At 39.1% G+C, this 14,016-nt stretch overlaps 1 protein-coding gene and 1 pseudogene across 2 annotated transcripts in view; one reads left to right on the top strand and one right to left on the bottom strand.

Moving 5' to 3' along the window:
* Positions 1-14,016, top strand: part of METTL24 (methyltransferase like 24) — a 104,950-nt gene that overhangs the window by 73,263 nt on the left and 17,671 nt on the right. The window lies entirely within an intron of this gene.
* Positions 1-14,016, bottom strand: part of LOC309810895 (small ribosomal subunit protein eS8-like) — a 31,908-nt pseudogene that overhangs the window by 17,248 nt on the left and 644 nt on the right. The window lies entirely within an intron of this gene.

The following is a 14,016-nucleotide window of genomic DNA, read 5'->3' on the forward strand; positions in this document are numbered from 1 at the left end:
GGTTTCTCACAGTTGCCCTGCATATGGTATTGGTAGAGGAAAACAAACGTTGATGACATTTTCCGAATGCTGTTTTGGGGGCAAGTGGGAGTATGGGGCCAGGTTGCCCAGTGGAGGGGTCACTGGCTTTCAGCCAAAAGGGCTCTAATGCTGCCTTTCCCTCCTGCTAGTTGTGTGAAAAGCACAGGCAAATTAAGCCCTCTGAGCCATGCTTTATTTTTCTGTAAAATGGGGATGATAATACCTTTTGTGTGAGATTGTTAGGATTAAAGACAAAAGGTCTATAAAGAACCTAGCACACAGTGCCTGGGCTGTTGATCCCCAGATGGCAGCTGTTTATTTAATAGTTACTGGGTTGAATTGATTTGAATTGTTTTAGGCCAATATTCAAATACTTGGAATGGAATATTATGGTGTAGACCATTTGGTGTATTTCATTGTTCTTCTGCTTTCTTAGTGATAGTGGGGTATTTCCGATAGGTCAACCATTTACTCTAGAAAACGTTAGAGAGTCAGTATCCTGGATTGGATTTTGGAAGTGCTTAGAACAGCAGCAGTGTGAATCTGATGTCCAGACATCCCTTCAGTGTCCCTGGGATCAATCTTTCTGCAGTGACAGTAATAAATATAGTTGGTGTGCATTTCAAATAGTTCACCTGCTTCATGGCATTGGTAGAAAGCTTGTAATTCAGTCATTTTTTCCCATGTCCATGTCTTGGGTATAAGCCCCACAGGCATATTGAGTATACCATTGTGGAATCATTTGGGTGGTGAGTATTGATGTTTTCGAAGGTATTTTATATGGTATTAACTCTTTAATACTTGCCACTACATTTGCCTTATGACGTTGAATCTCCTCTAGGTCGATCTTTCTCTCTCTGAAACCCTCTGTTAGATAATTTTGACTCCTTTTTGGAGACATGTCAGGTATAGCACCAACTGTTGGCTGAACTAAGTGCTCAAGAATATTCTGAATAACTAAATTTTCTGACTAAATGAAAGAGGTGCTGTTGCCCACCTCTGTCTTTATTGTTCCTCTACTGTGCTACTTACTGTGTTAAGTATAAACACCTCATCTGATGTGTAAGGTCTCAATTCAGTTTCCAACTTCTTTATTTTCCACCACTTTTCTACAGATATTCTATGCTCTAACCTAACTAGACAATTTTATTTCCAACTTGCCAAAACTTCCTCACCCCATATAACTTCAGTCACAATTCCTTTTGTCACTAATATTTTCTCTGTATCTGAACAAGTCAAAATTTCACTCATCTTTCAAGGCCTGTTTCAAATGCTGTCTCATCCACAAAGCTGTTCTTAAAAACATTTATTTTAGTGGTTTTTAATTATATAAATTACATATGTTCATTGTAGAAAATTTAGATAATAGAGAACACAGAAGGTAAAAAGATGGAAATTAAAATCACCTTTAATTCTACCTCTAAGGTAACTACTATTAATACATATAGTCACTCCTTTCAGATTATTCTCTGTATAGTAAATATATTTTAACAAAATTAAAATGGGATCATACTGTATATGCTATTTATAATCTGCTCTTTTGTTATTGACTATATTTTTTAGAGCAGTTTTATGTTCACAATAAAATTGAGCAGAAGGTACGGAGATTTCCAGTCTACTCCCTGCCCCCGACACACGCAGAGCTCCCATTATCAACGTTCTCCACTAGAGTGGTACATAGTTTATGTTGTGATTCAGTCTTGGTGTTGTACATTCTGTGGGTTTGGACAAATGTGTGATGACATGCATCATTATTATGCTATCATGAAGAGTATTTCCACTACCCTAAAAATCCTTTGTTTTTACTTCTTCATCTCTCCTGTTGCCCCCTTGTCCCAGACTGCTGGCAACCGCTGATCTTTTTACTGTCTCCATAGTTTTGCCTTTTCCAGAATGTCATACAGTTGGAATCATACAGTATGTAGCCTTTTCAGATTGACTTCTTTCACTTAAAAATATGCATTTAAGTTTCTTTCATGTCTTTTCATGGCTCGATAGCTCTTTTTATTCTTTTTTTTTTTTAGTGTTGAATAATATTCCATTATCTGGATGTATCACAGTTTATCTATTCACCTACTGAAGGACATCTTGATTGCTTCCAAGTTTTGGCAATGATAAATGCAGCTGCTATAAATATCCATTTGCTGTTTTTTGTGTGGAAATGTTTTCAGCTCCTTTGGATTTTATAGAAATAGTGTGTTTAATATTGTATGAAACTGAAAAACTGTCTTCTGAAGCGGCTGTACCAGACCATTATGTATTCCTACTAGCAGTGAATGAGAGTACCTGTTGTTCCACATCCTTGCCAGCATTTAATGTCAGTGTTACAAATTTTGGTCATTCTGATAGGTGCATAGTGGTATCTCATTGCTGTTTTAAGTTGCATTTGCCTGATGACTGACATATGATGTGGAACATTTTTTCTGATACTCAACTGCCATATGTGTGTCTTCTTTGGTGAGGTGTGTGTTAAGGTCTTTGCCTAATTTTTAATCTGGTTGTGTGTTTTCTTATTGCTGAATTCAAAGAGTTTTTTCTCTGTTTTTGGATGTATCCCTTGCAAATATTTTTCCCAGTCTGTCACTTATCTTTTTCTCTTGACATTTTCTTTCACAGAGCAGAAGTTTTTAGTTTTAATGAAGTCCAGTTTATCTTATTTCTTTCATGGATCATGTCTCTGGTATGGTATCTAAGAAATCATTGTTAAATCCAAGGTCGTCTAGATGTTCTCCTATGTTATCTTCTAGGAGTTTTATAGTTTTGTATTTTACATTTAGGTCTGTTATCCATTTTGAGTTAATTTTTGTAAAGGGTGTAAAGTCTGGGTCTAGTTTCTTTTCTTTTTTTTTTTTTTGTAGGGGATGTCCAGTTTTTCTAGCACCATTTGTTGAAAAACTTTTCCTTCCAATGCTGTCCTTTGCTCCTTTGTTAAAGATCAGTTGACTATGTTTATGAGGGTCTATTTCTGGGCTACCTATTCTGTTCCATTTATCTATTTGTCTATACTTTTGTCAGTACCACAATGTCTTGATTACCATAGCTTTATAGTAAGTCTTAAAGTCAGTTAGTGTTAGTTTTCCAACTTTGTTCTTCTCAATCAATATTGCATTGGTGATTCTTGGTTTTTTCCTCTCCGTATAAACTTCCAGATCAGTTTGTTGACAAAAGAAGTTGCTGGGATTTTGATTAGGATTACACTGAATCTATAGATCAAATAGGGAAGAACTGACATCTTGGAAAATATTGAGTCTTCCAAACTGTGAATGTGGAATACCTCTCCATTTATTTAGTTCCTACTGGATTTTATTAATCAGAGTTTGTGATTTTCCTCATATAGATCTTGTACATATTTTGTTGGATTTATATATATTTAAATATATATATATATAATATAAATACATACTAATATATAAATATATATTATATATCAATGTATATATTAATATATTAATATAAAACATATTTATATGTTATATATTTATAAATAAAACAAATATTTATATATAAATAAATATATATTAATGTATAAATTTATATATTAAACTTATATTAATATATATTTATATATAAATATATTATAATATAAAATATAATACATATATAATATATAAATATATAATATATTTATCCATACAATTGCATTCTCTGTGAGTATTTACAAACATGCTATAGAACTATATTTTGCTAATATATAAAGATATCTGAGATAAATGTTAAAGGCCCAAAACAAAGATCCTAATAGTATGTCACCCACTATTTGAATAAAAGTGAAGAGTTTTACATACATATGTATGTGTGTGTACTTTTTTTTATTTTTTAATAAATTTATTTATTTAATTTATTTATTATTTTTGGCTGTGTTGGGTCTTCGTTGCTGCCTATGGGCTTTCTCTAGTTGCGGCGAGCCGGGGCTACTCTTCATTGTGGTGCGCGAGCTTCTCATTGCAGTGGCTTCTCTTGCTGTGGAGCACGGGCTCTAGGCACGCGGGCTTCAATAGTTGTGGCTCGCGGGCTCTAGAGTGCAGGCTTAGTAGATGTGGTGCACTGGCTTAGTTGCTCCGTGGCATGTGGGATCCTCCCGGACCAGGGCACGAACCCGTGTCCCCTACATCAGCAGGCGGACTCTCAACCACTGCGCCACCAGGGAAGCCTGAACATTTTTTTTTTTTTTACCGTGTGTGTTTTATACTTTTTCTATAACCTACAATGAAATACATATTTGCAATGTAAATTTTAAGAGCTGCATATATTCTGATTAATAGGTGTATCAGAGTTTATTTAACCACTCCCCAAATGTTAGGCATGTAGATTATTTCCCGTTTTTAAGTACTATAAACTGTGCAGTGTTAAGGCTTTTCATACACGTTGCTAAATTACCCTCAAGAGAATTGGTACCATTTTACTTTACGGGGATTCTTACAGTGAATGTGATTGCTTACCTCTTTGAGTTTCCCTAAAGGTTTGTTTGCATGTCTTTTATAGAATGTAGCTAGTTCCTTGTATCATAATTACCTGGATATGTAGTGTATCTTTGTGATACTCTATGTTTCTCTATGATACACTATGAAATTTCTGAGATAGTGACTCTATCATATTCACCTTTTCTCCACTGCAGCACACAACATAGTGCCTGGCCCATGTGAAATATGTAACAAATAAGTACAGGTGCAGTGAAATGAGTTAGTTTCACACTGTTAGTGAGCATCTTTCTAAAATGATGGTAGTGAAACTTCAGCTGGGTGAGCATCTTCAGCTCATAACCCCCTTTATAGGCCACTATACTCATTGTGGAACATCATGAAATACCAATATCTGTAATTTAATGATTTGACCTAGGAATAATTTCACCAGGAGAAAACATAACTCTTTATATGTATGTAATATAAACTCAGAACAAAGGCCACGTGTAACCAAGCTGTAGGACTAAGCAGGATTAACTACTTTAGCCAATTAATAATCGGTTGCCACCTTCCATTCATTTTCCTTCTATTGGCCCTTGGTGGCAGACAATCAGCAGTCAGTATGAAGGCTTAAGAAACACTGATGATTTTTGTCATGTGGGAAATTACCTTGATGCAATGTAGCCTCCAAATATACTACCAGGTAAACTATCCCACGGGTTATGCATCACAAATTAAGATGCTTTAGTCACATGGTTTATTGAATCAATTAAAAATACACAGTGAGAAGTAAGGGGAAAGAGATGGAGTAGGTTTACGTACTTAGATTTGGGTGCAAGTGAGGTAGAAGGACCACACTGCATGAGTCTTGGTCAGTTGTTCAGTCTCCGCCTCCCCCCTCCCCCATTTCTCCCTCTGCGACCCTTCCTCTCTCTCATCAGCCTTCCCTGCTGATGGTGTGGTTACAAGGAACAGACCTGAGGTTTGGAGCAAGAAAGCTCAATTAGAGAGATACAGGGACAAGTGTGTCTGGCCACAATGGTAAGCTCACCAACTAGTCTATGAGCAGCTATGGATTTTATCTGGCAGACTCTCTGCGGAGCTAGAACAGGTGTAACCAGTGGGTGACCAATTTAAGACTTCATAAATATTAAGTGTCTCATACATCATGTATGTGTAATGTTTGTTTAGTGACAATTTTAGTGTTTACCCAGCGTTTCTATCTCTTTCTATGTTCAGCACATCTATGTATTTTATTTATGCCTAATGTCTCATAAGTTACTTATCTGTACTTAGCATCTTACACGTTTCACCTATCCCATTTGATTTCTCATTTTCTGTAGCAGAATTGCATATTCTCAAATAAAACAATTTAAAACTTAAAACTGATAAAATTGTGTTGATTAAGTTTGTTAATCCACTTCAGCATTTACATGTTCAAACATCCATATCCAGTATTCCATAGAAGCCTGAGACAGTCATTAATAGGCCCTAGTTAATAAAAAAAAATAGAGTGAGCAAAGTGAGGTATTTGACAATCCTGTAAAGTCACTCTGAACTTCACTCTTGTGGTACAGAAATTAGCTGTAGAAGATAGAACTGGGTATGCACTTATCTTAGGACCTTCCCTGGAAATTGTTTTCTTTTTTTTTTAAGATTTATTTGATGTGGACCATTTTTAAAAAGTCTTTATTAAATTTATTACAATATTGCTTCTGTTTTATGTTTTGGGTTTTTGGCCTTGAGGCATGTGGGATCTTAGCTCCCCAACCAGGGATCCACACCCCCTGCATTAGAAGGTGAAGTCTTAACCACTGGACTGTTTTCATTTTTTAAAAACAAGATTTCTTATATGAATTTGTTCTTTTATCATTCAACTCCCTTAAAATTGATCTGCAGAAAAAGTTATTTTGGCATATTTTTAAGCCCCATATTGCCCAAGACAGTGCTTTATGACAAGTAGAAATTTTTCTCCTGTGGTTAGATTCTGGTTAATTGAGATTTTGCTGTTCAGCTGATGGCTATCATTTCAGATATGGTTGTACTGGAAGATATGTGTTTGAGGTACAAAGTCTCTGTTTTAGGTACAGGACAGCCAGGATCTTAAAACTTCATAGAAAATTGAACTTGCCAAATCACAAAGTCCCCCCTCTTTAGCCATTGGTCTCAGTTTCTTCCCTAATCTAGGTTTTAACACAAGCTGTTTCAAAGAGGAAAGTAAAGAGTTAAACTTTAACCTCATCTAGTTTTCCTGTAAAAAGTGCTCATGTGTGGAGATGCCAAAAGCATGACCAAGGGCTTCCCTGGTGGTGCAGTGGTTAAGAATCCGCCTGCCAATTCAGGGGACACGGGTTCGAGCCCTGATCTGGGAAGATTCCCACATGCCGCGGAGCAACTAAGCCACTAAACAACTAAGCAACTCAGCGCAACTACTGAGCCTGAGCTCTAGAGCCCATGAACCACAACTACTGAGCCAGTGTGCCACAACTACCGAAGCCTGTGCACCTAGAGCCCATGCTGCACAAGAGAAGCCACTGCAGTGAGAAGCTCGTGCACCACAATGAAGAGTAGCCCCCACTCGCCGCAACTAGAGAAGGCCCACAGGCAGCAACGAAGACCCAACACAGCCAAAAATAAATAAATTTTAAAAAAAAAGCATGAGCAAGGGACATAAACAGAAGGAATATTCTACCCACTGGAGAGTCTGCTCTCAGAATGCCCTTTGTTCATTTAACAACACAGGGAACCAGAAATGAAAGACCCAGCACACTCAATGAAATAATTACTTAGGACTCAGAGAGTTACAGGAAGTAGAAGGACAGGGATTTGGCCAGCAGTGTGGTTTTTACATAAAACAAACATGTGCTAATGTCATGGATGGCACTTTCTATAAGTTTCCCCATGGCAGTTACTCGAACTTTTCTCCCTCATGGTTGGGCCTATAACAGACAAAAGCTGAAGAACATTTGTCATGTACAGAAAACCAAATATCATTCTTTTTGCTTCTTACACATTGTTATCAAGGGTATTCTATCATTAATGTTTAGGGGAAAGTCAGAATAATTTTGCATGCTTTAGTTCAGACCAGAATATTCCTATTTATATTTTTTGACATGCTCAGATAAGTGTGTTTAATTGAGGCAAATTCACTTACGTATAAGAAGACTCCACATTCAGTAATCAAAATGAAGAATAAGATATTGTGGATAAGAAAATCTCCTATCCCAGTAGAAGAATGTTAATGTATTGGAACAGCAAGAGATATTAAAGGAACTTTGGCTTTATATGACATTTTCCTGACAAAGATTCCTGTACTGTAACTTAAAGTGCACTTTTTGAGGAGCCTTTCCATTTAGAGTAGATTTAACAATCACAGGTATAATATAGGGTAGAAATTTCCAAGATGTTATTGAATAGCAAAGAATAAATGAATCCTGTTCCCTAGGCAACCACATGGAGGGGTATAACATGCCTCATGCTCCTGAAATGAAGTTTAAAGTTGCTACTATTTTTGGTTTCGGCTTCCCCTGAAAATGGTTTTTATGCCTTGAAAACTTTTTTATATATATAATGAAGTTTGAGCCCTTTCCAACTCTTCTCTCTATAACATTAGTCTTGAATATAACAGCCTCTCCATCCTTTGATCTCAGCATGTGTGGCTATAAGAGAAATGGCCGCCCTGGAAATCAGATCAAATTGGGGATGGAAACTAATATCATGAGAAGTGAGGGTAGAGCAGAGACATTTCCAGCCATTCAGCAGGCTTTCATAATTTCAGGAAGAAAAGTACTCTGGGGTTTTCTGATCCACTCAATCTTTTATGTCTTTTTGTTTTTGTTTCTTTTTTTTAGCTAATATGTTATAGGACACTCAGCTTTTTTAGGGGAAAAGCTTTTTTTTTTTTTTTTCCCCTGCGGTACGCGGGCCTCTCACTGTTGTGGCCTCTCCCACTGCGGAGCACAGGCTCCGGACGCGCAGGCTCAGCGGCCATGGCTCACAGGCCCAGCCGCTCTGCAGCATGTGGGATCTTCCCGGACCGGGGCACGAACCCGTGTCCCCTGCATCGGCAGGCGGACTCTCAACCACTGCACCACCAGGGAAGCCTGGGGAAAAGCATTTTAATGATGGGATGGATGCATTTCTGATGTTTTCAGTAGGTTTTTTGTGTGAGTGCCCAGTGCCATCTATTTGGGCTTTTTACGTCCTATGTGATTCTCCCAATATTGACATCCTTTCTCATCTGTCACTCTTCTCTCAGTCTTTTCCCTCCTTGCTCTCTTGCCTTAATTCTATTTGTTTTTTTTGTTTTTTGTTTTTGCAGTACGCGGGACTCTCACTGCTGCGGCCTCTCCCACTGCGGAGCACAGGCTCCAGATGCGCAGGCTCAGTGGCCATGGCTCACGGGCCCAGCCGCTCCGCAGCACGTGAGATCCTCCCAGACCGGGGCATGAACCCGTGTCCCCTGCATCGGCAGGTGGACTCCCAACCACTGTGCCACCAGGGAAGCCCCCTATTTGTTTTTTAATGATTGCTTTCTACCAGACCAAAAGTGTATACACTGAGCGATTGTGATCTTCTGAGCACTGACCCTCTAAAGAAGGTACACTGAGAAATCCCTGCAGATGTGCTTGATGTGGGCAACCTTTCAGAAATACGGGGTCTGGTTGCTGACACCATCTCTTCCGTCTTAGGGCTGGTAGGGTCTAAAGACCCAGAAAGTCCAAGGGACTAAAGGAATGCCTTCCAATAAAAATATCTCTTAAGTACATTCTGCTGGTTAGATTCATTTGAGTTAATTAGCTAATCTTTTTTTTTTCTGGTTTTAATATTTATTTATTTTGTTTATTTTTTTGGCTGTGTCAGGTCTTAGTTGTGGCACGTGGGGTCTTCGTTGTGGCACGCGGGCTTTTCTCTAATTGTAGTGTGCGGGTTTTTCTCTCCCTAGTTGTGGTGCACGGGTTCCAGAGCGTGTGGGCTCTGTAGTTTGCAGCACGCGGGCTCTCTAGTTGAGGCGCATGAGCTCAGTAGTTGTGGTGCAAAGGCTTGGTTGCCCCACAGCATGTGGGATCTTAGTTGCCCAACCAGGGATCGAACCTGTGTCCCATGCATTGGAAGGCAGATTCTTTACTGGACCACCAGCGAAGTCCCAATTAGCTAATCTTTTAAAAAGCCATCTCTCTCTGGAAGATTCAGTTTATTCTTGCCTGGACATCAGCTACTTAAATCATATGACCTCATTTGTTTCTCGGGTAGGTGTCTCATAACACTTGGCTGAGGGAGTGGAAGTTGGCCGAGATGGAGAAGTAGGAAATTTTTGTGTCTGGCTTGATGAACACTTTGTAGTAAAGAGCTTTGTCCAGCCAGAGGGCATCTGAGAGTGAATGCCGTGGGCGTGAAGTCACAGGAGGTGAGAGAGAAAGGCAGAAGGAGGGCAGGAAGGAGAAATACTTAGGTACAGACTTCCTTCTTGGTCATTTCGATTGTGGCTGTGGAAGTGCCCAACAGCAGTTTCTTAGCATGCTTTCCTTGTGCAGGGCAGCCATAGGTTAATGCCTGTTATGTACTAAGCAGTCTGAAATATTTCATATTCCATGCCACAGACAAAGAAGAGAGCCTGGATTTTTGTTGTCGTTTTTCACTTTTGCTGGATACTGTTGAACACTTTTTAGGTGTTCAGTAAACACTTTTTGAGGCTCTCCTGTAAATCAGGAACTCAACCAATGACGGGCAGCAATGATGAGGGTCCTTTCCCTCAAAGACATCATGGTCTGTAGGGGGAGACAAACATTTGTGCAAAAATTATCCTGAAATATACTAAGTGCTAATGCAAGAGAAGCAGAAGAGGAGATGTATAGCTCCTTTTAGTTGGGGGGTCAGGGAGATATCACAGAAGAGATGATGCTTCAGCTGGTTCTTAGAAGTGGAATGGGAGGTTGTCAGAGGTAGGAGTGAGGGGATATAGTAAGTGCAGGGGTGGAGACTTGAGAAAGAGAATCGTGAATTGCAAAAAGGTAAAAAATTCAGCGTGGCTTGCACAAAAAGTGATCTGTGGAGAGAAAAAGGACATGAGGCAAAAAAAAAAGAAGGTTAAGTCCAGGCTGTGAGGGCCCTCGTGAGCCCTGTAAAGGAGTTTGGATTTCATTTTGTAGCTACAGGGAGCTAGCAGAGGCCCTGAAACCGGGGACTAAAATACAGTAGGCCCCTACATACGAACCTTCAAGTTGAGAACTTTCAAAGATGCGAACGTGTGTTCGCATGTCCAGTCACATAAGTTCACATATTCACATGTCTGGCATTCACTGTCACGTTCATGCATCCTCTACAAGTGGTTGTGCTTTTGGGTACTTTACTGTACAGTACCGTATGGAGTACAGTAGTACAGTATCCTTATTTCAAGCCCAGGATGTCCGGAAGCAAGTGTAAAAGCAGCAGTGATGTAGCTGGTACTGCTAAGAAGTGCCAAGAGATAACGATGGAAACAAAAGTGGACGAAGAAGAAGTAACTGAAGAACTGAAGAGATTCATGACACAGGAAATGGCAAGGGGATTTTCTTTATTTGAGGAGGTTCTGTTAGTTTTTGAGGCATAGGACCCAAATGTAGAACAGTACATGAAGGTTGCAGCAGCCGATCAGAATGTAATCCAGCACTACCGTGTCATCTATGACGAGAAAAAAAGAGCTACTACCCAGACATCGCTGGATCATTTTATTAAGAGGGTAGATAGAATTGAATCCAGCAAGGAACCAGAACCGTGCAGTCAACGTCAGGCATGAGTGAAACTGCAGCTTGCCCTCCGTCTCCTATTGCTGACGATCCTTCAGCTCTACCATCTCCCACCTCCTCTCCCTCCTCCAGCCAGTAACTCTTCTTGCCTGTTCACTCAGTGCCAGCCCCTGTATGCCAGCTGTTGTACTGTACTACTGTACTTTTCAAGGTACTGTACTGTAGGATTAAAATTGTTTTCTTTATTTTTTGTGTCTTTTTTTTACATATTATTTATGTGAAAAGTATTATAAACCTATTACATTACAGTATTGTATAGCTGATTGTGTTAGTTGGGTACCTAGGCTAATGTTGTTGGACTTAGAAACAAATGGGACTTATGAACATGCTCTTGGAACGGAACTCATTCATGTGTAGGGGACTTACTGTAATTAGGTTTAAAATTAGGTAGATAGTTCTGGAAACATTGTGGAAGGTGGACAATTCAAGGCTGTGAACTCTTGAGAGAAGGCACAGTTCATTAGAAATATTGGGCAAGCAAGTACTAAAAAGATTGATAAGAGCCAGTGTTGGTGAAGGTGATATCAGTCAGCCTTGGCATTTTAGTAATAGCTATCACATCTATCAATCTCTACCAAAATTTAAAATGTGGGCAGGAATAAGGAACTTTTACCTTTTGTTTTATACATTTCTGTCCCAGTTGCATTTTTACAACTGTTTTAATAAAACAAATTTATTTTTGAAAAAAAGTCAAATCCTACTGCAATAAAAAATTAAAGCTACAAAGCCAAAGAGAAAGACAAATACCATATGCTAACACATATATATGGAATCTAAGAAAAAAAATGTCATGAGGAACCTAGGGGTAAGACAGGAATAAAGACACAGACCTACTAGAGAATGGTCTTGAGGATGGGGAGGGGGAAGGGTAAGCTGTGACAATGTGAGAGAGTGGCACTGACATATATACACTACCAGACGTAAAATAGATAGCTAGTGGGAAGCAGCCGCATAGCACAGGGAGATCAGCTCAGTGGTTTGTGACCACCTAGAGGGGTGGGATAGGGAGGGTGGGAGGGAGGGAGACGCAAGAGGGAAGAGATACGGGGACATATGTATATGTATAACTGATTCACTTTGTTATAAAGCAGAAACTAACACACCATTGTAAAGCAATTATACTCCAATAAAGATGTTTAAAAATAAATAAATAAATAAAAATTAAAGCTACAGCACGAAACATTTTAAAACTCTATTTAAGAATTCATTTTGAAAGAAATATTCATTACTAAAACATTTAAAGTTGCTCTGGGGCTTGCTATAAACAAATCTGAACTGGGTTTTTGTCTATGAAGAAAATAGAAATAAGTCACATTGCCCACAAATAATGAAAGCTGGTTGTGCACTATCAACAATTTATTATTTTCCTCCAGGGATCCAAATTGTATATAACTAAAAATAAACATTTGATATTTAGCTATGAAGTGTACATGTCTAACTGCTTTTTGAATGTGGGTTTTGAAATTACCCCATAGATAACTGAGAACTGACTTCAAAAAATATATAGGCTATATAGACTTTTTTTTTTTTAAAGAAGATGTTGGGGGTAGGAGTTATTAATCAATTTATTTATTTTTGCTGTGTTGGGTCTTCATTTCTGTGCGAGGGCTTTCTCTAGTTGTGGCGAGCGGGGGCCACTCTTCATCGCGGTGCGCGGGCCTCTCACTATCACGGCCTCTCTTGTTGCGGAGCACAGGCTCCAGGTGCGCAGGCTCAGTAGCTGTGGCTCACGGGCCTAGTTGCTCCACGGCATGTGGGATCCTCCCAGACCAGGGCTCAAACCTGTGTCCCCTGCATTAGCAGGCAGATTCTCAACCACTGCGCCACCAGGGAAGCCCTATATAGACTTTTTATAATAAACTATGGACTCTTTTTAATCCTTCCCTGTTAATTTTTTTTTCAATTTCAAATGTGTATCTGGTTGACAATTTCTAGCACATAGATCAGTAAGCTCACATCTGATGCAGTTTACCACGCTCAGTTTTTTGAAACAACAAATTAAAGATGTATGCTCTTAACTAAAGACAATAAGAAGCTGTTTTTGGCATGAATTCTTTAGTTAGACATCCAGTTAGTAAGGAACTCAACTAAATTTGGCAACTCACTTCAGAAGAACCAAGATGGTACTGCTTTTCCTCCTCTCATAAGAAACAAGACAATTAGAACACATTTATCTCCATTTAGACATTTATGGAAAACACTGGTATGAGGATCACTAGTAGCTGAAAGAATTTAAACTTGCTAAGTAAAATGTCTTGTAAGAGTTTTGGCTTTCCAAGAAGTTTATGTGTTATTACTACATTATTCAGGGAAGTAGCCAGTAGGCTGTCATTCTACTTAACATGATTCAGAGCTAACCTTGGTGCCTGAAATATGTCTGCCTGAAACCACCCACTCCCTGAAATATAGAACATCCATTTTAGGGAAGGTGTTCGTGGTGACAGGTTAACAGCGGACTGGCCACCAAGCTCCACAAGTTGTGTATGCACGTTAGGGAAACGACATCCTTCCTTTTGTTTCTGTTGAAAAGATGCCATTTGGAAAACTCCTCTAGCTCCAATAAAACTGCATTGCCATGCCACTCTCTCACTTTGTCACACCAAACGTAAAATAGATAGCTAGTGGGAAGCAGCCGCATAGCACAGGGAGATCAGCTCAGTGGTTTGTGACCACCTAGAGGGGTGGGATAGGGAGGGTGGGAGGGAGGGAGACGCAAGAGGGAAGAGATATGGGGATATATGTATATGTATAACTGATTCACTTTGTTATAAAGCAGAAACTAACACACCATTGTAAAGCAATTATACTCA

Source organism: Mesoplodon mirus (assembly GCF_964341445.2).
Source record: "Mesoplodon mirus genome assembly, chromosome: 10".
Classification (NCBI taxonomy): Eukaryota; Metazoa; Chordata; class Mammalia; order Artiodactyla; family Ziphiidae; genus Mesoplodon; species Mesoplodon mirus.